Source organism: Artemia franciscana, chromosome 16, assembly GCF_032884065.1.
Source record: "Artemia franciscana chromosome 16, ASM3288406v1, whole genome shotgun sequence".
Lineage (NCBI taxonomy): Eukaryota > Metazoa > Arthropoda > Branchiopoda > Anostraca > Artemiidae > Artemia > Artemia franciscana.
The window spans coordinates 24,591,107-24,616,034 of NC_088878.1; the positions used below are offsets into that span (position 1 = coordinate 24,591,107).

The following is a 24,928-nucleotide window of genomic DNA, read 5'->3' on the forward strand; positions in this document are numbered from 1 at the left end:
TTTGTTTAGTACTAGTATTTATTAATATCTTTTGTTTTTCTCTGTTATTAGTTTCTCTTTTTTAACTTAAAGAAGTTAAAATTCGGCTCAAGCTTCCTGAAAAAAAAATCTCTTTCCGAAATACGTTTATCTATGACAATTCAGTTTTGATAATCTAATATAGCAGTAATTTTCTTCCGCAGTTTTTTCCTTTTAAAAACATTTACCACAAACCCCTCAAATCCATGTGAAGTCTAGTGCCATTTGCGCTTTACAGCAAACGAAATATGTCTGAACAGTTTTCTTTTTTTATTATTAAAAAATTTCTTCTGAGTTCTCTTTAGTGCCATTTTAAAGTAACAGAAAAGATTGTGTCATAGAAAAGGTTAAGATTTATGAAATTTTTTGGCGTAAAAACAGCGATTTCTTCTTCTTCTTGTAGTTTGAATTGTTGCAGAGATTCTTTCGCGTAAAATAAAACTTTTTGGCGTAAACACAACAATTTCTTCTTCTTCTTCTAGTTTGGATTGTTGCAGAGACTCTTTCGCGTAAAATGAAATTTTTTGGTGTAAAAATAGCAGTTTTTTCTTCTTCTTCTAGTTTGGATTGTTGCAGAGACTCTTTCGCGTAAAATGGCGTAAAATGAAATTTTTTGGCGTAAAACAACAGTTTCTTCTTCTTCTTCTAGTTTTGATTGTTGCAGAGACTCATTTGCGTAAAATGGCGTAAAATGAAATTTTTTGGCGTAAAACAACAATTCTTCTTCTTCTTCTAGTTTGGGCTATTGCAGAGACTCTTTCGCGTAAAATGAAACTTTTTGGCCTAAAAACAACCATTTCTTCTTCTTCTAGTTTGGATTGTTGCAGGGACTCTTTTACGTAAAATGGCGTAAAATAAAACTTTTTGGTGTAAAAACAACAATTTCTTCTTCTTCTTCTAGTTTGGATTGTTGCAGAGACTCTTTTGCGTAAAATGGCGTAAAATGAATTTTTTTTGGCGTAAAACAACAATTTTTTCTTCTTCTTCTAGTTTGTATTGTTGCAGAGACTCTTTCGCGTAAACGGTTGACGGTTGTAAGTTATGCTCTGGGGGCATGTAAATTTTTTGGCATAAAATCAACAATTTTTCTTCTTCTAATTTGGTTTGCTGCAGAGACTCTTTCGCATGGTCTCATTATCGAACCAAATTCCGGGTAAAAAAGCAGTCTCAGCCTGAAGAGGGCTAACATTCTATCGAATGAATATTTTGAGATATGCAAACGATTTAGAACTACCAAAAAGCTATTTATGTAACCTCTTGGTTTCAAAGGCCGCAATGCCGTGCGGTGGTACGTTCGTCCGTGTAAAACATATCCTTTATGTGAGACTATCACCCCACCCCTCTGCCCCCTTTTTACTCTTCACGGCAAAGTTCTTTGCTGAAAGCATTTTAGTGTACAACAACACAGCTGCGAATATTTCTCCTCCATCCCAACCTATTCAAAGTTTGATGTGGAGTATTTGTGCGGACAAATAGTTTCCACAAAATAAATGATCACCATAAGCATTTGTTTTTATGCTTAATTTGACCGAGTCGATTAATTTATTTACGATAGTGTTTAGTTGTGCATAAGCTACTTGATTGATATCAGTGGATCTTTATAGACGTAAAGGAGTCTGAAGCCTCAATGGGGGCATTAAAATAAACAGGGAGGGGGGATTTACCTCTTAACGGCCATATATTCGGTATAGGCCTGCAGTATGGGTTCTGGGAGGTTGGGGGAGCTCATCTTTTATTGGGGAAATAATTTATTGTAGTATGAAGAATTATGTATGTAGTATGTAAACAAAAAGAAAAACAACAAGGAGGATCATTTTCAACGAGTGAACATCTCAAAAGATATAAAACGAAAAAACTAACCTTTCAAATTACTCAAAAATGAAAACCAAGACATGTAGAGGGAAAGAAGAGGAAAAAAAAAAGGAGCCAACTTGTAATCAGAGCCAGTGCAATGGTGCTGCCTAAGTAAAGAGCGATGTGGGCACAATGTTTTTTTTTTTTTTTTTTTTTTTTTTTTTTTTTTTTTTTTTTTTTTTTTTTTTTTTTTTTTTTGGCCAGGGCACTTTGTATGGAAGAAGTTGTAGTAGCAGCTTTGAAAGGTGCTCATTCGATTGTAAATTGAATCGGCTAGTGTACTTTTTAATTGTCGTAATTTTATTGGAGGACAACCTCCCCCCCCCTTCCCCCACGCCCATCATTTCCCCAAACATATCCAATAAAAATTTTGAGATAGCTATTTTGTTTCAGGATAGTTGAAAAGTCTGGAAATTATTTCTTTGATGAAGACACCTCTCCCCCCCCCGTACCGCAGCCCTCGGAGAACGGTTGTAAGTTATGCTCTGGGGGCATGTAAGGTTTTCATAGAAAGGGTTTTCATATAAACCTTGTAGGGGGTCATTGGAATGTTAATCAGACGTTCTAGTGTCCTTTATAAGAGTCAGAGGGATTGGAGGGTAGCTACCCTCCCCCTTTCTTGGTTTTAGATAAGGGAAGTTCGTATAAAAAGAGTTGCCGTAGAAACTTCGAAAGGTGGTCAATCAGTTGGATATCGCAACGTCTAGTCCCTTTTTAATAGTCGGAAGAGATTGGGCAATCAGCCCCCCCAACACCAATCATTTCCCCAAATACATCCAATCAAAATTTTGACAAAGCCATTTTTTTAGCGTAGTTGAAAGGTCTAGTAATTATGTCTTTGAAGATGACACCCCCCCCCCACAGCCCCCAGAGCAAGGGTTGTAAGTTTTGCCTCGGGGGCATATAAGGTTTTTGTGGAAAAGATGGTCGTATAGACTTTGGAGGGGGCTTATTGGATTGGAAATATGAAGTTTAGTGCTCTTTTTAAGAGTCAAGGTGATTGGAGGGCAATTATACCCCCCCCCCTCTTGGGGTCGATTTTTCCCAAATGTATCCGTTGGAAATTTTGAGATTGCTAGTTGTTCAAAAACAGTTCAATAATCACATAACAAGGCATTTGGGTTTGACACAACCCCCCCCCCCCTTGGGGCATATAAGCTTTTTATGGAAATGGTGGTTGTGTGAGGTTTAGAAGAGGCTAATTTGGTTGGGAATTTAAACTTCTAGTTCCCTTTTCAGAATCAAAAGTGATGGAAAGCAACTAGCCCTCCCTCCCTGACACCCTCTATTCCTCCAGCGCATCCATTCAAAAATGTGAAATAGGCATCTTCTTCACAATAGTCCAAAGAGCATATAAAAATACATTTAAAGTAGATACAACCCTCCTGAGCCCAGGGACAAGGTTTGTAAATTATACCCGGACATATAAGGTTTTTATGGAACGAATGGTTGCATAAGTTTCGGATCGGATGGGGCTCATTTTAATGGAAGACAGAAGATCTAGTACCCTTTTTAAGAGTCAAAAGTGAGTGGAGGGCAACCAGCCCCTCCCCCACAAGTCCAGAATTCCCAAACGCATCATATCAAAATTTTATGAGAACTATTTTGTTCAGCATTGTTGAAAGGTCCAGTAATTATGTGTTTGGGGATGTCAGCCTCCCCAAAGTCTTCAGGTTAACAGTCAAACAATCAATCAGTTCATCAATGTATTTAAAGAAAACAGAAAAAAAAGTTACAAAGCTTTAGACCCCTACAAAGGCTCTTTTGTGCGTGAGAGTGACATTACACTAAATAATAACTCTAAAATCCAACAGAAGGACGAGAAAAATAAAAATAAATAAATACCATGCCAATAAAAAAAGTGGATATAACAAATTGAACAGGAAAGATAAAGGGGAAAACGAAGGGAGGAGAGAACCTACTCTCTAGTCAAAGGTGGTGGTCAGTTAGCTCTTTTTTTTAAGTTGTAAAAAGAATGACATAGCCGAATTTGAAAGTTAGGGAATCCCATATGGAGGCACAACTAAAAACTGGATTAAAATCTGACCTCATGGCTTTAGTTCTATGAATGAAAATATCCAAATCGTTTCTGAGGGAAAAGGAAAAACAAGACTCCTTTCGTAGTTCAGAATTTGAAAGATATGTTTGAAGAAGTTAGGGAGGAGTCCGTGAAAATACTAAAAATGAAACAAGAGGAAAGAAATATGTATATGGATTGACCATCCAATAAAGTAATGCTGAGCTTGCCTGTCTCCTAAGATACTAATCTAATTGCTCTGTTATATATTTTGAAAACAGGGAAGGTAAAAGAAGAGAATGTTGATAGCCATACTGTTAAAGAGTGGTACATACAATATTGAATGAGAGAGTGAAACAGGATCTTTATTATTGAACTAGAGAAAAAATGACGAAGCCTCCGAAGAACTCTTAGATGTCTGGAGAGCTCAAGTTTGACAAGAGCACAGTAATGTTTAAAGAAAGATTTTCGTCCAACAAAATATTCAGGAATCGAACATGTCTTTCAGAAATAAGGGCTGTAATTAAGGCAATTTGTTCATTGTTTACACACATTTGATTCATATATGGATATTAACAACACACGGTATCATATGTTTACATATATTTTGTTCATTGTTTTCATTTTTTGAATATATTTGAACTTTATTTTTCAAAAAGACGAAGGGAATTCAGGCGAGCCTTTCAAAGAATGTTGAGGGGAGCGATAAACTGAATCAAAACACGTTATGTGTATACGGATTATCAAGGGAGATGATCGAAAAAGGGGACTCCATTTACATATTGGGTAAAAATTTGAATTAAATCGAGAGACGCTATTTGGATGCAATTGTCAAAAGAGTGTATCTCAAGAATCGATTTGGTTATTAAGTTGGAACTTTCTGAGAATTCTGAAAGGAAAAAATCATCTGACCAAAAGGCAATATGTGCATGCTATTACTAATGCTTCTATCACTGCTGTATCTACTATTACTACTACTACTTCTATTGCAACTATTTATAAAGGCAATACGTTAATGGTGCTGCTACTAGTACTACCACTATTACTATTAATGCTACTACTAGTAATACAAATACTACTACTATTACAACTATTCCTAAGGGTATGAAGGTAAAATTTTCAAGGATTTTTTTTTTTGGGGGGGGGGGTGAATTTAATCACAGCACGCCGTTTGTATTCAGGTTTTCAAAAGGGCGTAACAGCAATATCTTAGGAACAGCTTGGTGTGTGAAGTTGAAAGTAGCAAGGCTTGTTGTGGGGGATGTTGAACTAACCAAAAGAAAATATTTGCTTCCTCTTCCTACTGCTTCTACTCATACTACTACTGCTATTATTATTACTACTTCTGTTACTACTACCACTGCCACTAAAGCTAAGGCTACTACCATTAATTCTACTTCTAGTAGTACTGTTGCTGCTGCTAAAACTAAGACTATTAAGGTGAAAAATTTGGGAAATATTTAAACTCTATGGAACTAAATCACAACATACTGCCCACACATGTTGTTAAGAGGACATACCAGAAATGCTTCTGGAGCGGTTCATGGTATTAAGTTTAAGCTTCCAGCGTGTGTTGAAGGGGATCTTGAAGAAAGCAAAGGTGCTATTCGCATGCTGCTACTAATGCTACTACAATTGTTGCTTCTACGCAAGCTAAGAGTATTAAGGTGTAGTTTTCAAGGAATATTTAGGCGGGTGTTGAACTAAATCAAAAAGCTCTAGTGCCATTTTTATGATTCAAAATAATTAGGAGAACAAACAACTCTCCTCCTAAGCCCATTCATTTTCCAAACACATCCATCCAAAATTTCTAGGCAGTCATTTTGTTCAGCATAGTAGAACGGTCTAATAATTACCTCTCTAGAGATTTTGGGTATGTCAACCCCCTCGGCTCATTATGCTTTAAAACTAAATATTGCTTTAAAACTAAATCAAACGGCACTATGTGTATGGTTACCAATAAGACATCTCAACAATATATCGAGAACAACTGGGGGAATTAAGTTGAAACTTTCTGGGCTACTGCTATTACTACGTCTGCTCTTACAATTTAAATACATCAAAAGAGTGTAAATGTATCCAAGTTGTCTACCAGCATTGAAAGAATTTTATGTTTTGTTTTTAGGTCAACTTGAGGAGGTATAAAATTAAATAAAATAATACTATTTGTGTCAGGACTTAACATCGGTGAAAAAGTTTCTCCAACGTTCAAATAGCAGGCCAAACTTTGGATTTTTAAAGAAAAAAACCCCGCAAAGATATAAATTTTTTTCACGAAAAAGACTCTGTCAATGAAAAACGAATATAGATTAATTAAATTTTTTTTCCACAAAACAAGTTTTTCAAAGAAAAGTAAAGAGCTCCATTGAACCAAAAATGAGCAGAAATAAAGTCAAATTACCTTCCAAGATTAAAACTACCACAAATGTTCATCAATAAATAAATGAAACCCGAAACGAACAGAAATTACAATAAATAACTGAGTCAAACTCAAAACGAGCAAAAATGAGACCTGCGTTGCCCGGGCAACGTGAAGTGTTGCGGCAACCTTTGTCCGGCTTCGCCAACTAAAGTGTTGCAAGAGCAACACTTTGTTTTTGTTTCTTCGCTATCGATCAGTAATCACATGATCAAAGGCTATTCCTCAGCGTTGAAAAAACAATAACAAAATAGTATCGAAAGAAGGGACTAAATTGACTTTGCAGCCAGTTGAACTTTATCCTTTTCAATCGTAGACATCTTGACGGATGAAAGCTTAGAACAATATCTTATATAATCCAGTTGGTATCATAAAGCTATCTGTAACTTTTCAGGATCAAAACATTATAAATGACACTATTAATTATGAAGAAACTATTATGACATATTTTTTATCAGCTCATCACGGGCTATCGATAATACCGAAAGAAGGGACTAAATTGACTTTGCAGCCAGTTGAACGTTATCCTTATCAATCGTAGACATCGTGACGGATGAAAACTTGAAACAGTATCTTATATGATCTAGTTGGTATTATAAAGCTATCTGTAACTTTTCAGGATCAAAATACCATAGATGACACTCTATTAATTATCACGAAACTGCCTCGTTGTTTTACGTAATCGTTTGTACCCGTAATCGTTTGTACCCGTTGCGTAAACACTTAATTCTAGGTTTCAGTGAGTATGAGTAGGCTGCACCAATTAGAAAAAGTTACAAACCTCTCTTCACTGAAGACGATTGTAGCCTAACAGACGATTATTACGTACAAGTCCCCTACATGTCTTACCACTGGAACCAAATTGGTTTAACCATCAAATATACCGAAAGCAAATAATAGGTACACCAATTAGAAAAAGTGGAAAACCCCTCATTGCCGAAGATGGTTATGAGCTAACAGCCTTTTCTCGCCCAAAGTGAACCGATTCTTACTTATAAGTCCCTCTCCCGTAATAGGCATCAAGTTCACCAGAAACAAATAAATGGGTACACCAACTAGCATAGTTGCAAACCCCTCATCGCTAAAGATGACTGTAACCTAACAGCAGATTATTACTTACAAGTCTCCTACATGTCTTACCACTGAAACCAAATTGGTTTTACCATCAAATACACTGGAAACAAATAATAGATACACCAACTAGCAAAGTTGCCAACCCCTCATTGCCGAAGGTGATTAACACCTAACAGCCGGCTGTTGCTTACAAGTCCTCTATATGTCTCACAATTTGTATCGACCTAGATTTTGTTTCAGTGTGTACCTATCTACTGAAGTTGTCAACCCCTTGAAAATTTCAAACTGGTATGCCTCATGAAGGAATTTTTCTACCAAAAAATGGATGTCATACTTAGATCAGCTCATCAAGAGCTATCGATTGCCGTCGAAAAAAACTCTATCTGTCTTAGTTCAAAAGTTGATTTTTTTGCCGTAGGCCAACTTTCTAATGTCACCACTTAGAAAGGAGCAAAGGATCAGCTCCGATTTCCTTAACAATGAGAGAACTTTTAAAGTTTATTAGGCACATCTGATACCATTTCTCTACCGCAATCCTAAGTCCGAAAAACCGAATGATAAACTCAGCTGAAATCACGAACAGAAATGGTAGAAACAATAGATGGCAGCACTTTCGGACCCGTGTGAAAATGCCACATTTTTGCTTCGGTAAATTTTTCTATTTATCACTCAAAGAAGATATATTGGCTGTGGGGCCGGGTAACTGCCGCATATATTTAACACTTATAGATTTTAGTCCATCTTCAATTTGAAAGTGGTGCCTGCCTGCTTGCCTGCTAGAACGGAACTTTCCACTCGAAAGCAGAAACATGGTTTGAAGAAACGAAAGTTTGGCTGCACAATTTCAGATACTCCTCTCTGACATAGGCTATATAACTCCACTTCACTTCCCACACCATAGGCTCTGGCTCGTGGACAAGCAAAAACCATCCTTTTTGGCCCCAGGCAAGAGTTCTGCAGAACTTTCCAAAATTTAATGTCATACTCATCAATCCGGCCTGAGGTCCACACTTTCCATAAAAACCGCACAGGTTAGACCCTTACCAGTGTCGAGGAATAAGCAGAGATCGGCGGCATAAAAAAAAAACGGGACAAAACCAAGGTGTTGCTCTCGCAACACAAAAATTTGAAACATCCGCTCAGATTTTGCAATAAGTAAAAGAATCGTCCTGTAAAAATTTTGATTTATAAACAACCAATTGTGAAAATATAATTGGATGGCATGTATCAAAATAAGTATAAAATTCCTCAGCGGTATATATAGCAGTTTATACAATTTTATAAACAAATGTATGCGACCACTATACAAAAACATAACTATTTTTTGTGACTGGTTGGTACTGAGAAGGTAAAAAACTCTTAAATAATATTGTAGTTGCATTCCATTTCCGGGATCAACTCAAGTGGTGTGAATTTCCGCTTTTTTCAACATTTCATTAGTAAATGTTTGAAAAACATCATTCCTCTGATGAATCATTCCTCTCCTTGAAAATATAATTGGATGGCATGTATCAAAATAAGTATAAAATTCCTCAGCGGTATATATAGCAGTTTATACAATTTTATAAACAAATGTATGCGACCACTATACAAAAACATAACTATTTTTTGTGACTGGTTGGTACTGAGAAGGTAAAAAACTCTTAAATAATATTGTAGTTGCATTCCATTTCCGGGATCAACTCAAGTGGTGTGAATTTCCGCTTTTTTCAACATTTCATTAGTAAATGTTTGAAAAACATCATTCCTCTGATGCAAACTGAGAAGTCAGAGACCCATGTATACCGGTTAGAAAAAAAAGTAAATACCGCTTTTTTCAACATTTCATTACTAAATGTTTGAAAAACATCATTCCTCTGATGCAAACTGAGAAGTCAGAGACCCATGTATACCGGTTAGAAAAAAAAGTAAATACCGCTTTTTTCAACATTTCATTACTAAATGTTTGAAAAACATCATTCCTCTGATGCAAACTGAGAAGTCAGAGACCCATGTATACCGGTTAGAAAAAAAAGTAAATACCGCTTTTTTCAACATTTCATTACTAAATGTTTGAAAAACATCATTCCTCTGATGCAAACTGAGAAGTCAGAGACCCATGTATACCGGTTAGAAAAAAAAGTAAATACCGCTTTTTTCAACATTTCATTACTAAATGTTTGAAAAACATCATTCCTCTGATGCAAACTGAGAAGTCAGAGACCCATGTATACCGGTTAGAAAAAAAAGTAAATACCGCTTTTTTCAACATTTCATTACTAAATGTTTGAAAAACATCATTCCTCTGATGCAAACTGAGAAGTCAGAGACCCATGTATACCGGTTAGAAAAAAAAGTAAATACCGCTTTTTTCAACATTTCATTACTAAATGTTTGAAAAACATCATTCCTCTGATGCAAACTGAGAAGTCAGAGACCCATGTATACCGGTTAGAAAAAAAAGTAAATACCGCTTTTTTCAACATTTCATTACTAAATGTTTGAAAAACATCATTCCTCTGATGCAAACTGAGAAGTCAGAGACCCATGTATACCGGTTAGAAAAAAAAGTAAATACCACTTTTTTCAACATTTCATTACTAAATGTTTGAAAAACATCATTCCTCTGATGCAAACTGAGAAGTCAGAGACCCATGTATACCGGTTAGAAAAAAAAGTAAATACCGCTTTTTTCAACATTTCATTAGTAAATGTTTGAAAAACATCATTCCTCTGATGCAAACTGAGAAGTCAGAGACCCATGTATACCGGTTAGAAAAAAAAGTAAATACCGCTTTTTTCAACATTTCATTAGTAAATATTTGAAAAACATCATTCCTCTGATGCAAACTGAGAAGTCAGAGACCCATGTATACCGGTTAGAAAAAAAAGTAAATACCGCTTTTTTCAACATTTCATTACTAAATGTTTGAAAAACATCATTCCTCTGATGCAAACTGAGAAGTCAGAGACCCATGTATACCGGTTAGAAAAAAAAGTAAATACCGCTTTTTTCAACATTTCATTACTAAATGTTTGAAAAACATCATTCCTCTGATGCAAACTGAGAAGTCAGAGACCCATGTATACCGGTTAGAAAAACAAGTAAATACCGCTTTTTTCAACATTTCATTAGTAAATGTTTGAAAAACATCATTCCTCTGATGCAAACTGAGAAGTCAGAGACCCATGTATACCGGTTAGAAAAAAAAGTAAATACCGCTTTTTTCAACATTTCATTACTAAATGTTTGAAAAACATCATTCCTCTGATGCAAACTGAGAAGTCAGAGACCCATGTATACCGGTTAGAAAAAAAAGTAAATACCGCTTTTTTCAACATTTCATTACTAAATGTTTGAAAAACATCATTCCTCTGATGCAAACTGAGAAGTCAGAGACCCATGTATACCGGTTAGAAAAAAAAGTAAATACCGCTTTTTTCAACATTTCATTACTAAATGTTTGAAAAACATCATTCCTCTGATGCAAACTGAGAAGTCAGAGACCCATGTATACCGGTTAGAAAAAAAAGTAAATACCGCTTTTTTCAACATTTCATTACTAAATGTTTGAAAAACATCATTCCTCTGATGCAAACTGAGAAGTCAGAGACCCATGTATACCGGTTAGAAAAAAAAAGTAAATACCGCTTTTTTCAACATTTCATTACTAAATGTTTGAAAAACATCATTCCTCTGATGCAAACTGAGAAGTCAGAGACCCATGTATACCGGTTAGAAAAAAAAGTAAATACCGCTTTTTTCAACATTTCATTACTAAATGTTTGAAAAACATCATTCCTCTGATGCAAACTGAGAAGTCAGAGACCCATGTATACCGGTTAGAAAAAAAAGTAAATACCGCTTTTTTCAACATTTCATTACTAAATGTTTGAAAAACATCATTCCTCTGATGCAAACTGAGAAGTCAGAGACCCATGTATACCGGTTAGAAAAAAAAGTAAATACCGCTTTTTTCAACATTTCATTACTAAATGTTTGAAAAACATCATTCCTCTGATGCAAACTGAGAAGTCAGAGACCCATGTATACCGGTTAGAAAAAAAAGTAAATACCGCTTTTTTCAACATTTCATTACTAAATGTTTGAAAAACATCATTCCTCTGATGCAAACTGAGAAGTCAGAGACCCATGTATACCGGTTAGAAAAAAAAGTAAATACCGCTTTTTTCAACATTTCATTACTAAATGTTTGAAAAACATCATTCCTCTGATGCAAACTGAGAAGTCAGAGACCCATGTATACCGGTTAGAAAAAAAAGTAAATACCGCTTTTTTCAACATTTCATTACTAAATGTTTGAAAAACATCATTCCTCTGATGCAAACTGAGAAGTCAGAGACCCATGTATACCGGTTAGAAAAAAAAAGTAAATACCGCTTTTTTCAACATTTCATTACTAAATGTTTGAAAAACATCATTCCTCTGATGCAAACTGAGAAGTCAGAGACCCATGTATACCGGTTAGAAAAAAAAGTAAATACCGCTTTTTTCAACATTTCATTACTAAATGTTTGAAAAACATCATTCCTCTGATGCAAACTGAGAAGTCAGAGACCCATGTATACCGGTTAGAAAAAAAAGTAAATACCGCTTTTTTCAACATTTCATTACTAAATGTTTGAAAAACATCATTCCTCTGATGCAAACTGAGAAGTCAGAGACCCATGTATACCGGTTAGAAAAAAAAGTAAATACCGCTTTTTTCAACATTTCATTACTAAATGTTTGAAAAACATCATTCCTCTGATGCAAACTGAGAAGTCAGAGACCCATGTATACCGGTTAGAAAAAAAAGTAAATACCGCTTTTTTCAACATTTCATTACTAAATGTTTGAAAAACATCATTCCTCTGATGCAAACTGAGAAGTCAGAGACCCATGTATACCGGTTTGAAAAAAAAGTAAATACCGCTTTTTTCAACATTTCATTACTAAATGTTTGAAAAACATCATTCCTCTGATGCAAACTGAGAAGTCAGAGACCCATGTATACCGGTTAGAAAAAAAAGTAAATACCGCTTTTTTCAACATTTCATTACTAAATGTTTGAAAAACATCATTCCTCTGATGCAAACTGAGAAGTCAGAGACCCATGTATACCGGTTAGAAAAAAAAGTAAATACCGCTTTTTTCAACATTTCATTACTAAATGTTTGAAAAACATCATTCCTCTGATGCAAACTGAGAAGTCAGAGACCCATGTATACCGGTTAGAAAAAAAAGTAAATACCGCTTTTTTCAACATTTCATTACTAAATGTTTGAAAAACATCATTCCTCTGATGCAAACTGAGAAGTCAGAGACCCATGTATACCGGTTAGAAAAAAAGTAAATACCGCTTTTTTCAACATTTCATTACTAAATGTTTGAAAAACATCATTCCTCTGATGCAAACTGAGAAGTCAGAGACCCATGTATACCGGTTAGAAAAAAAAGTAAATACCGCTTTTTTCAACATTTCATTACTAAATGTTTGAAAAACATCATTCCTCTGATGCAAACTGAGAAGTCAGAGACCCATGTATACCGGTTAGAAAAAAAAGTAAATACCGCTTTTTTCAACATTTCATTACTAAATGTTTGAAAAACATCATTCCTCTGATGCAAACTGAGAAGTCAGAGACCCATGTATACCGGTTAGAAAAAAAAGTAAATACCGCTTTTTTCAACATTTCATTACTAAATGTTTGAAAAACATCATTCCTCTGATGCAAACTGAGAAGTCAGAGACCCATGTATACCGGTTAGAAAAAAAAGTAAATACCGCTTTTTTCAACATTTCATTACTAAATGTTTGAAAAACATCATTCCTCTGATGCAAACTGAGAAGTCAGAGACCCATGTATACCGGTTAGAAAAAAAAGTAAATATATAATCATTTGCCTTCTTTTATGAACAGTTTTTTTGAAAATCCATTTTTCTTAAATGATGACTCCGACCTTTGAATGAGTATTTCGACTCATATACTTAGTTTTAAGTGTATACTTATGCGAACCTCTATTGAAGTTCAGGTATTTCTAAAAATTTTAGCCTTTATTTTAATGTTTTAGGATAAACAGTGGAGGTGATATGCCATATTATGCAGAGCTGTAACTAGATGAAAATAAGCTATAAAGTGGCCACCATTTGCTCAGTGAAACCCAAAGTATAATTTAATAATATTTTCGCACTTCTGATACATTTACTTTCTATTATACAAATCCTCTTAAAAACAACAATGTTGCAAAAACCACCCAGTTTGGCAAAAAAAAAGCCAACTCAAATTTTATGCCAGCCAATAAAAGTAATGATATCTATTTCTTCGTCTCTGTGCCATTGCAAGACTCGAAAACAAGTTTTTAACAGTAAAATGAAGTTTAAATATTAAGTTTTTCAGTCCCGCCGTAACAACACAATCCTGAACTATCATTTCGACAGCCTAAAGAAGTAGGGATTTTAAATTTCCCCTCCTTGTTAAAAGGAAATGAAGATTTTCGCCTCGGCTTTTGTCATAATGCAGACAGATTCCCTTGATAAATACTTTTAGGCGGTATGTATTATCAGTAAAATCTAACTGAGAGCATACAAAGTAACTGAAACTTTGTTTCAGACTTGTTTGTGAAAAGAAACAGTCTTAACAATTAAAGAATTATTAAAAACTCAACTACTAAAAAACTACTAAAAACCAATTACATAAAATAACTTTCGTCCCAATCCCAACCATAGAAAGCGATCCCAACCCCAAATACGCCACTAGGTTAGGGGGGAGACACCCCCCTACCTAGATCCGTAACTGCTATGTTATCAAAACGGCGTATTTGCAACGTCCTGGGGATAGGTTTTGAGATAAAGCTGAAACTTTCAAGGAGTTATGGGATGGGAAAAGTGGTAAGTGAAGCAAAGCAGGAAGACCGCAGTAAATTAAAGAAGCTGAAATTTCACAAAAAAAAAAAAATGTGTCATATAATCTTGCCAAGACATTTTTTTCAAAGAGTTCGTGGTAACGAACTGTAGTAAGGAGCGACCCCGCGCAATAGTAACCAAAACTCTAAAAAATGGAATTTTGATACCAATAGTTACATCAAAAGAATCGCGTTTTAATGTTGATTTTAAATATATAAGTTTCATCAAGTTTAGTCTTACCCATCCAAAAGTACGAGCCTGAGAAAATACGACTCTTTTTAGAAACAGGAGGAAACACCCCCTAAAAGTCATTTAATCTTAACAAAAATCACACTATTAGATTCAGCATATCAGAGAACCCTACTGTAGAAGTTTAAAGCTCCTATCTACAAAAACGTGGAATTCTGTATTTTTTGCCAGAAGACAGATCCTGGATGCGCGTTTATTTGTTATTTTTTTTTCAGGGGTGATCGTATTGACCCAATAGTCCTAGAATGCTGCAAGAGGGCTCGTTCTAATGGAAATGAAATGTTCTAGTGCCGTTTTTAGGTGACCAAAAAGATTTGAGGGCACCTAGGCCCCCTCCCACGCTAAATTTTTTCTGAGATATCCATTTTATTTAGCATAGTCGAAAGCCTTTATAACTATGTCTTTGGGGATGAATTACTCTCCTACAGTCCCTCTGGGAAGGGCTGTAAGTTAAAAATTCTGACCTGTGTTTACATATAGTAATTGTTATTAGGAAGTGTACAGACGTTTTTAGAGGGATTTCTTGGTTGGGGGTAGGGTTTGAGAAGAGCGGGTTATGTGGAGGGAACTTTCCACGGAGGAATTTGTCACGGGGAAGAAAATATCCATGAAGGGGGCGCAGTATTTCTAACATTATTTAAAAAGCAGTGAAAAAATAAATATGAAAAAGTTTTTTCAACCGAAAGTAAGGAGCAGCATTAAAACTTAGAACGAACAGAAATTATTACATATATGAGGGGTTCACCTCCTCCTAACACCTCGCTCTTTACGCTAAAGTATTTTTAGTAATTTCAACTGTATATTCTACGGCCTTTGTGATTCAGGGGTCATTCTCAAGGAATTGGAACACAGTTTAAGCTTTAGTGTAAAGAGCGAGGTATTGACGACGGGGCAAACCCCCTCATATACGTAATAAAAACATACGAATATAGAAGTTTGTTACGTAAGCTAATTCGTAAGTTACGTATTTCTTTTACTAATAAAAATGTTCGTAAAATGTTAAAACTTCTAGTTGGATTTTTAAGTAACCAAAAATTTGGGGGGCAACTAGGCCTCTTCCTCCTCTTTTTTTGTCAAAATCATTCGATCAGAATTATGAGAAAGCCATTTAGCCAAAAAAAACAACAAATAAGCAACTTTCATTTTAATTATTCATCTGTGAAGAGCCAAAATCAAAACATGCATCAATTCAAAAACGTTCAGAAATTAAATAAAAAAACAAGTTTTTTAACTGAAAGTAAGGAGCGACATTAAAACTTAAAACGAACAGAATTACTCCGTAAATGAAAGGGACTGTTCCCTCCTCAAAGCCCCGCTGTTTACGCTAAAGTTTTTTACTTTTAAAAAGTAGAGTTAAGAGAAAGTGTCAAACTTTAGCGTCAGAATTAACTCCTCCAAAGAGAGCGAATCAGCTCTGGTTATGCCAATCATGTATCTAGGACTTGTGCTTATTTTCCCCACCAAGTTTCATCCCAATCTCTCCACTCTTAAGTGTTTTCCAGGATTTTAGGCTCCACCAATTTTCCCCACTGTCACCGGATCCAGCCGGGATTTGAAATAAGAGCTCTGAGACACAATATTCTTCTAAATATAAAATCAAACAGTTCGTGGTAACGAACTGTAGTAAGGAGCGACCCGGCTCAATAGTAACCGAAACTCTAAAAAATGGAATTTTGACACCATTAGTTACATCAAAATAATTGCATTTTAATGCTGATTTTAAATGTATAACTTTCATCAAGATTAGTCTTACCTATCAAAAGTTACGAGCCTGAGAAAATTTGCCTCAATTTAGAAAACAGGGGAAAACAGCCCCTAAAAGTCATACAATCTTAACGAAAATCACACCATCAGATTCAGGGTATACCTTTTTGTAGAAATTTCAAGCTCCTATCTACAAAAATGTGGAATTTCACATTTTTTGCCAGAAGACTAATCACGGATGCGTGTTTATTTGTTTTTTTTTTTGTTTTTTTTCCCAGGGGTGATCTTATCGACCCAGTGGTCCTAGAATGTCGCGAGAGACTCATTCTAACGGAAATTAAAAGTTTTAGCGCCCTTTTGAAATGACCCAAAAAATCTTAGGGCACCTAGGCCCCCTCCCATGCTCATTTTTCCCCCAAAGTCACCGGATCAAAATTCTGAGATAGCCATTTTATTCACCATAATCGAAAAACTTAAAAACATAATAACTTATTATGTTATTAATAACATAATAACGACTTACTCCCCCGCAGTCCTTGTGGGTGAGTTTGCAAGTTACAAACTTTGACCTGTGTTTACATATAGCAATGGTAACTGGGAAGTGTACGGACATTTTAAGGGGGATTTTTTTTGGTTGGGGGGAGAGTTGAGGTTGGGGGGGCTACGTGGGAGGATCTTCCATGGAAAAACTTCTCAATAGGGAAGAGACTTTCAATGAAGGGGGCGCAGGATTTTCTAGTATTATTTAAAAAACAATGAAAAAATAAATATGAAAAGTTTTTTCTACTGAAAGTGAGGATCAGCAATAAAACTTAAAACGAGCAGAAATTATTACACATATGAGGGGTTTACCTCCTCGTAATACCTCGGTCTTTACGCTAAAGTATTTTTAGTAGTTTCAACTATTTATTCTACGGCCTTTGTGATTCAAGGGTCATTCTTATGGAATTGGGACACAATTTAAGCTTTGGTATAAAGAGCGAGGTATCGACGAGGGTGAACCCCCTCATATACTCAATAAAAATGTACGAATATAGCAGTTCGTTACGTAAGTTAATTCATAAATTAGGTATATTTTTTACTAATGAAAATGTTCATAAAAAATTAAAACTTCTAGTTGCCTTTTTAAGTAATAAAAAAATTGGAGGACAACTAGGCTTCCTCCCTGGATCCTTTTTTCTCAAAATCTTGCAATTAAAACTATGAGAAAGCCATTTAGCCAAACAAAAATTAATATGCAAATTTTGTTTTAATTATTTATGTTCGGAGAGCCAAGATCAAAACATGCATTAATTAAAAAACGTCCAGAAATTAAATAAAAACGAAGTTTTTTTTCAAATGAAAGTCAAATCCCCTATTTTAGAAAATAGGGGAAAACAGCCCCTAAAAGTCATACAATCTTAACGAAAATCACACCATCAGATTCAGCGTATCAGAGAACCTTTTTGTAGAAGTTTCAAGCTCCTATCTACAAAAATGTGGAATTTCACATTTTTTGCCAGAAGACAAATATGCTAAATCTAAAGTTTTTTACTGTTTTAAGAGGGATAGTTAAGAGAAATGAGTCAAGCTTTAGCGTAAAGAGCTGGGCGTTGAAGAGGAAAAGCCCCTTTCATATACGGAGTAATTTCTGTTCGTTTTAAGTTTTAATGTCGCTCTTTACTTTCATTTAAGAAAACTTGTTTTTTTATTTAATTTCATTAAGATCCGATCACCCGTTCATAAGTTAAAAATTACTCAATTTTTCTAATTTTTCCGAATAATTACCCCCTTCAACTCCCTCAAAGAGAGTGGATTCAGTCCGGTTATGTCAATCACTTATCTAGGACTTCTGCTTTTTCCCCACCAAGTTTCATCCCGATCTCTCCACTTTTAGCGTTTTCAAAGATTTCCGCCCCCCCACTCCCCCCAATGACACTGGATCCGGTCGGGATTTAAAATAAGAGATCTGAGATACGAGGTCCTTTTAAAAATGAAATTTCATTAAGATCCGATCTCTCCTTCATAAGTTAAAAATATCTCTTTTTTCTAATTTTTCAGAATTAACCCTCCCTCCAACTCCTCCAAAGAGAGCGAATCCGTTCTGGCTATGTCAATTACGAATCTAGGACTTGTACTTATTTTTCCCACCAGGTTTCATCCCGATCCCTCCACTCTAAGCGTTTTCCCAGATTTTTAGGTTTCCCCATCCAACTCCTCATAATGTCACCGAATGCGGTCGAGATTTAAAATGAGATTTCTGAGACACAATATCCTTCTAAATATCAAATTTCATTAAGATCCGATCACCCGTTTGTAAGTTAAAAATACCTCATTTTTTCTAATTTTTCCGAATTAACCGTCCCCCCAGATAATCAAATCGGGGAAACGACTATTTCTAATGTAATCTGGTTTATTCCCTGATATGCCAGCCAAATTTCATCGTCCTAGCTTATCTGGAAGTGCCTAAACTAGCAAAACCGGGACCGACATAATTTGTGATCACTATATGCCACTTGGTATTTACCAAGTGTCATAAAAATGTGGGCATATGGAAGTATCCCCACTCTCACCGCCAAGATAAAACCCCAATGGCTAAAAACAAAATTAGCTGATGTAATATAATGGACTAGCCTGCTAGTGGTAGGGCGCGAAGCGCAACCAACCCAACCCCAACCCCCCCGCGCGCGTAAGTCGTTACGCGCCATATTAGTTACGCGCCATTGTAGTTGTGTCCCTGTGTCCTACCTGTGAATATATATATATATATATATATATATACTAGCTGTTGGGGTGGCGCTTCGCGCCACCCCAACACCTAGTTGGTGGGGGCGCTTCGCGCCCCCCCCAAGCCCCCCCGCGCGCGTAAGTCGTTACGCGCCATAATAGTTACGCGCCATTGTAGTTGTGTACCTATGTCCCACCTGTGAATATAGATATATATATATATATATATATATATATATATTTATATATATATATATATATATATATATATATATATATATATATATATATATATATATATATATAAATATATATATATATATATATATATATATATATATGGTTTTAACTACGTAAAACTTGCGAATATACAACATTCTTTGCTGTCCCATTGTCTTTGCATATAAATAGATTGTCAGGTTTACCGACTCTTGAACATGCAACATATAATGGTCCTTGGGAAAACAATCTGTATTTAGATCTATACCTCATGATTCTAATGATTGCCCTTGAGCTGTGTTGATGGTGATTGCTAATCGACCATTCCCTGTCCCGGTGTCCCGGTCGTCATTTATATCCCCCTGTTTTCCCCGGTGTCCCCGTTGTAGTTGTGTCCCTGTGTCCCGGTCGTCATTTATATTCCCTGTGTCCCGGTCATCATTTGTATCCCGGTGTCCCGGTCTGTATATACATTCGTTTTTTAGTTTTGTTTTTCTCCTTTATTTTTTTCCTTTTTTTTTCTTTTTTAGTTTATTTAGATTTTTAGATTTTTCAGTTTTTTTATTAGTTTTTAGTTTTTTTTCTTTTTAGTTTTTTTGTAGTTTTTACCTTCTTTTTAGTTTTGTTAGTTTTTTTTTACTTATGTCCTGGTCGTCATTTATACTCCCTGTGTCCCGGTGCTTTGTTGATTGCTTATCGAACATTCCTTTTGTCCTGGTCGCTTTCTCTTTGAGTGTCGTCATTTATTTTTTTCTTTTTTAGTTCTTTTAGTTTTTACCTTTTTTAGTTTTTTTTAGTTTTTTAGATGAAAATTTTTTTTAGTTTTTTCCTTTTTTTCTTTTTAGTTTTTTATTGGTTTTTACCTTTATGTTAGCTTATTTTTCAGTTTTTTCCTTTTTTTTTAGTTTTTTTTTATTTTTTATTTTTTTTAGTTTTTTACCTTTTTTTAGTTTTTTTAGTTTTTTTAGTTTTTTTAGTTTTTTAGCTTTTTTACTTTTTTTATTAGTTTTTAGTTTTTTTGTAGTTTTTGCCTTTTTTTAGTTTTTTCAGTTTTTTTTTTAGTTTTTTATTGGTTTTTACCTTTATTTTAGCTTATTTTTCAGTTTTTTCCTTTTTTTAGTTTTTTTTAGTTTTTAGTTTTTTTAGTTTTTTTAGTTTTTTTAGTTTTTTAGCTTTTTTATTTTTTTTATTAGTTTTTAGTTTTTTTTTGTAGTTTTTGCCTTTTTTTTAGTTTTTTTAGTTTTTTAGCTTTTTTATTAGTTTTTAGTTTTTTTTGTAGTTTTTGCCTTTTTTTAGTTTTTTTAGTTTTTTAGCTTTTTTATTTTTTTTATTAGTTTTTAGTTTTTTTTTGTAGTTTTTGCCTTTTTTTAGTTTTTTCAGTTTTGACGTCACCTGATCCAGTTTTTTCAGGTGACGTCACCTGATCCACGATCCACAGATCCACAGACAACTTATTTTAATATATATAGATAGTTTTTTTTTTACTTATGTCCTGGTCGTCATTTATACTCCCTGTGTCCCGGTGCTTTGTTGATTGCTAATCGAACATTCCTTTTGTCCTGGTCGCTTTCTCTTTGAGTTTCGTCATTTATTTTTTTCTTTTTTAGTTCTTTTAGTTTTTACCTTTTTTAGTTTTTTTTAGTTTTTTAGATGAAAATTTTTTTTAGTTTTTTCCTTTTTTTCTTTTTAGTTTTTTATTGGTTATTACCTTTATTTTAGCTTATTTTTCAGTTTTTTCCTTTTTTTAGTTTTTTTTTATTTTTTATTTTTTTTAGTTTTTTACCTTTTTTTAGTTTTTTTAGTTTTTTTAGTTTTTTAGCTTTTTTACTTTTTTTTATTAGTTTTTAGTTTTTTTTTGTAGTTTTTGCCTTTTTTTAGTTTTTTCAGTTTTTTTTTAGTTTTTTATTGGTTTTTACCTTTATTTTAGCTTATTTTTCAGTTTTTTCCTTTTTTTTTAGTTTTTTTTAGTTTTTAGTTTTTTTAGTTTTTTACCTTTTTTTTAGTTTTTTTAGTTTTTTTAGTTTTTTAGCTTTTTTATTTTTTTTATTAGTTTTTAGTTTTTTTTGTAGTTTTTGCCTTTTTTTAGTTTTTTAGTTTTTTAGCTTTTTTATTAGTTTTTAGTTTTTTTTATAGTTTTTGCCTTTTTTTAGTTTTTTTAGTTTTTTAGCTTTTTTATTTTTTTCATTAGTTTTTAGTTTTTTTTGTAGTTTTTGCTTTTTTTTAGTTTTTTCAGTTTTGACGTCACCTGATCCAGTTTTTTCAGGTGACGTCACCTGACACATCCATCCACAGACAACTTATTTTTATATATATATATATATATATATATATATATATATATATATATATATATACATGGGAATATACAACATTCTTCGCTGTCCCATTGTCTTTGCATATAAATAGATTGTCAGGTTTACCGACTCTTGAACATGCAACATATAATTGTCCATGGGAAAAACAATCTGCATTCAGATCTATACCTCATTATTCTAATGATGTGTCCCTGTGTCCCGGTCATCATTTATATTCCATGTGTCCCGGTCGTCATTTGTGTCCCGGTGTCCCAGTTTGTAATTTTTCTCTTTGAGTGTCCCGGTCGTCATTTATATTCCCTGTGTCCCGGTGTCCCGGTCGTCGTTTGTGTCCCGGTGTCCCGGTCTGTAATTTCTATTCGAACAATCCCTGTGTCTCGGTCGTCATTTATATATCCCGCCTGTGCTCCCGGCGTCCCCGTTGTAGTTTTGTCCCTGTGTCCCGGTCGTCATTTATATTCCCTTTGTCCCGGTCGTGATTTGTGTCCGGATGTCCCAGTCTGTAATTTCTCTTTGAGGTTCCCGGTCGTCATTTATATTCCTTGTGTCCTGGTCGTCATTTGTGTCCCGGTGTCCCGGTATGTAATTTCATCAGTTGACAAACATGACGTCAGTCGACAAAGAACTTCATGACGCATACAGCTCAATGCTTATAATGACGTCAGTCGACAAACATGACGTCATTCGACACACAAACATGACGATACTCGACACACACACAGACAACTTATTTTTATGTATATAGATAGATAGGTATAATCTGGCGTAACAGACAAAGTGTAACATACATAACACACAGACAACTTATTTTTATATAGATAGATTGAATAATAATAAACACTAATATGTAAGAATACCCTCCTGATTTGTGAAACAATGCTTCAGCACCTTTTTGGTAAAGTTAAGTCTTACATCTTCAGCCAAATGTAAAGAGAAGAAAATCATCACTAAATTTTGGCTTAGAATTTTTTTACTCATTCATTTGCATAACAAAAACTATCTTGAGCTAGTTTGTAACAAATAATAGAAAATGATTTAAAAAGATGGGAAACTAGATAATATGATAACAACTTCCTTGCGGCACGCGGGATTGATCCGAGAAACCCTCAATTAAGAGAGTCGGCCTTATCCACTACACCACCGCAAGGTATTTGATTAATTAATTCTTTTAAGACATGAATTGTATCGTGCTTTAGCCATTGCAGACTCTTTCTTCAAGGAAGGTAGTTCTTGTTGATTTTTTGAAGGCCGGTCTCCTTTCAATTTAAAGGAAAAGGGATTTTCCTGGGAGGGTGTGAAGATTGAAGCTTTGAATAGATTGGAATGGAGGAGGAGCATGCGAAGCTACATTGACCTCAGGCAGCTTAGTGCTGCGGTGAGTTGTTAATAGTAGTAGTAGTATCACCTTTCTAATTTTACTTTTTGGAGAAACCAGGATTCAAAATAGGCCGGACATACCCCTGCATTAGGCATAATAAAAGGAGAAAAATCATCAAACATTGCGATTGGAGACATTTTAACTTATGACAGGGTTCAACAAGGGAGACTATGGTGTCGATCGTAAAATATTAGCAATAATACAAATGCTATAAATATTATAAATTTAATATATAATAATAATATAAACATTATAAATAGGAATTGATAATAATACTAAATATAATGTAAACAATATGACGTTTGACAAACGGCAAAAAAATGTATGAAAAATATAGTTTAAAAAATAATAAAAAAAGCAAGGGTAATGACAACTACTCTGCCAAGCCGTCTTTAGTGCTCAAAAGAAAAAAAAGATTTTTTTCTTTTTTTCTCACATTATAGTTTTTTTTAGTATTTTCAAAAGAGTTATTTATTCTAATTAAACGTTCTTTGTGATTCAGGGAACATTCTTATAGAATTGGAACAAAATTCGAACTTTAGCGCAAAGAGCGAGGTGTTGACGAGGGGGAGAACCCCCTCATATAAGTAATAATTTCTGTTCATTTTAAGTTTTAATGTTGCTCCTTACTTTCGGTGGAAAAAACTTGTTTTTTTTTCACTGTAACTTTTCCATTTAACTTTTATTACTTAGGTTAGATGATCTTCGTTTATAATGAGGAAAAACATTATTTGATCCTCCTAATATAAACATGCTTTAACATAGATTTATAGGAACCACCATTTTCGTCGAATTGCTCTCCTTATTTAAAAACTGGCGTAGTTATCTCTTCAATCGACCGAGTTCTAAAAATCTATTGACAAAATCATGTAGCGTCTGAATTAAATCATGTTAAAACTATTTTGTTCTGTAATTGTTGCCCTATTAAACTGGTTGAGAATATTATAGATGGAAAATTAAAAAATGTGGAACATGAAAATAATGACCCCATCCCCCCTTTTTAGCTATTCTTATAAGCGTAAACAAAACTTTTACCAATTCACCATATATCCCGAGACTCAGTGACAAACTTAAACTATACCTATGTTGCCTGAGCAACGTGAAGCGTTGTGGCAACCTTTGTCCGGCTTCACCGAATAAAGTGTTGTGAGAGCAACACTTTGGTTTTGTTTCTTTGCTATCGGTTAAACGCTGAAGTTGTCAGCCTATCGAAGCTTTTAAAACGTTATGTTCAAAGAAGAACGCGATCAGTAATCACATGAAGAAAGGCTATTCCTCAGCGTTGAAAAAGCAACAATAACAAAATAATATAAAACAGTTCGTGGTAACAAAGCGACCCGGCTCAATAGTAACCAAAACTTTAAAAAATGGAATTTTGATACCAATAGCTACATCAAAAGAATCGCATTTTAATGCTGATTTTAAATATTTAAGTTTCATCAAGTTTAGTCTTACCCATCAGAAGTTACGAGCCTGAGAAAATTTGCCTTATTTTAGAAAATAGGGGAAAACAGCCCCTAAAAGTCATACAATCTTAACGAAAATCACACCATCAGATTCAGCGTATCAGAGAACCTTTTTGAAGAAGTTTCAAGCTCCTATCTACAAAAATGTGTAATTTCACATTTTTTGCCAGAAGACAAATCACGGATGGGTGTTTATTTGTTTGTTTTTTTTCCCCAGGGGTGACCGTATCGACCCAGTGGTCCTAGAATGTCGCGAGAGGGTTCATTCTAACGGAAATTGAAAGTTTTAGTTCCCTTTTTAAATGACCCAAAAAATTGGAGGGCACCTAGGCCCGCTCCCACGTTCATTTTTTCCCCAAAGTCACCGGATCAAAATTCTGAGATAGCCATTTTATCCACCATAATCGAAAAACTCAATAACTATGTCTTTGGGGATGATTTACTCCCATGCAGTCCCCGTGGGTGAGTTTGCAAGTTATAAACTTTGACCTGTGTTTACATTTAGTAATGGTTACTGGGAAGTGTACGGACGTTTTCAGGGGAATTTTTTTGGTTGGGGGAGATTTCAGGTGGGGGGAGGGCTAAGTGGGCGGATCTTCCATGGAAAAACTTCTCATGGGGGA

General features: G+C 34.6%; 2 protein-coding genes across 2 annotated transcripts in view; one reads left to right on the forward strand and one right to left on the reverse strand.

The window, feature by feature from the left end:
• The window catches only part of LOC136037259 (protein furry homolog-like), a 195,141-nt gene that overhangs the window by 84,763 nt on the left and 85,450 nt on the right, over nt 1–24,928 (reverse strand). The gene's annotated exons all lie outside the window — the stretch shown is intronic.
• Nucleotides 1–24,928, forward strand: part of LOC136036918 (protein furry homolog-like) — a 94,333-nt gene that overhangs the window by 27,728 nt on the left and 41,677 nt on the right. The window lies entirely within an intron of this gene.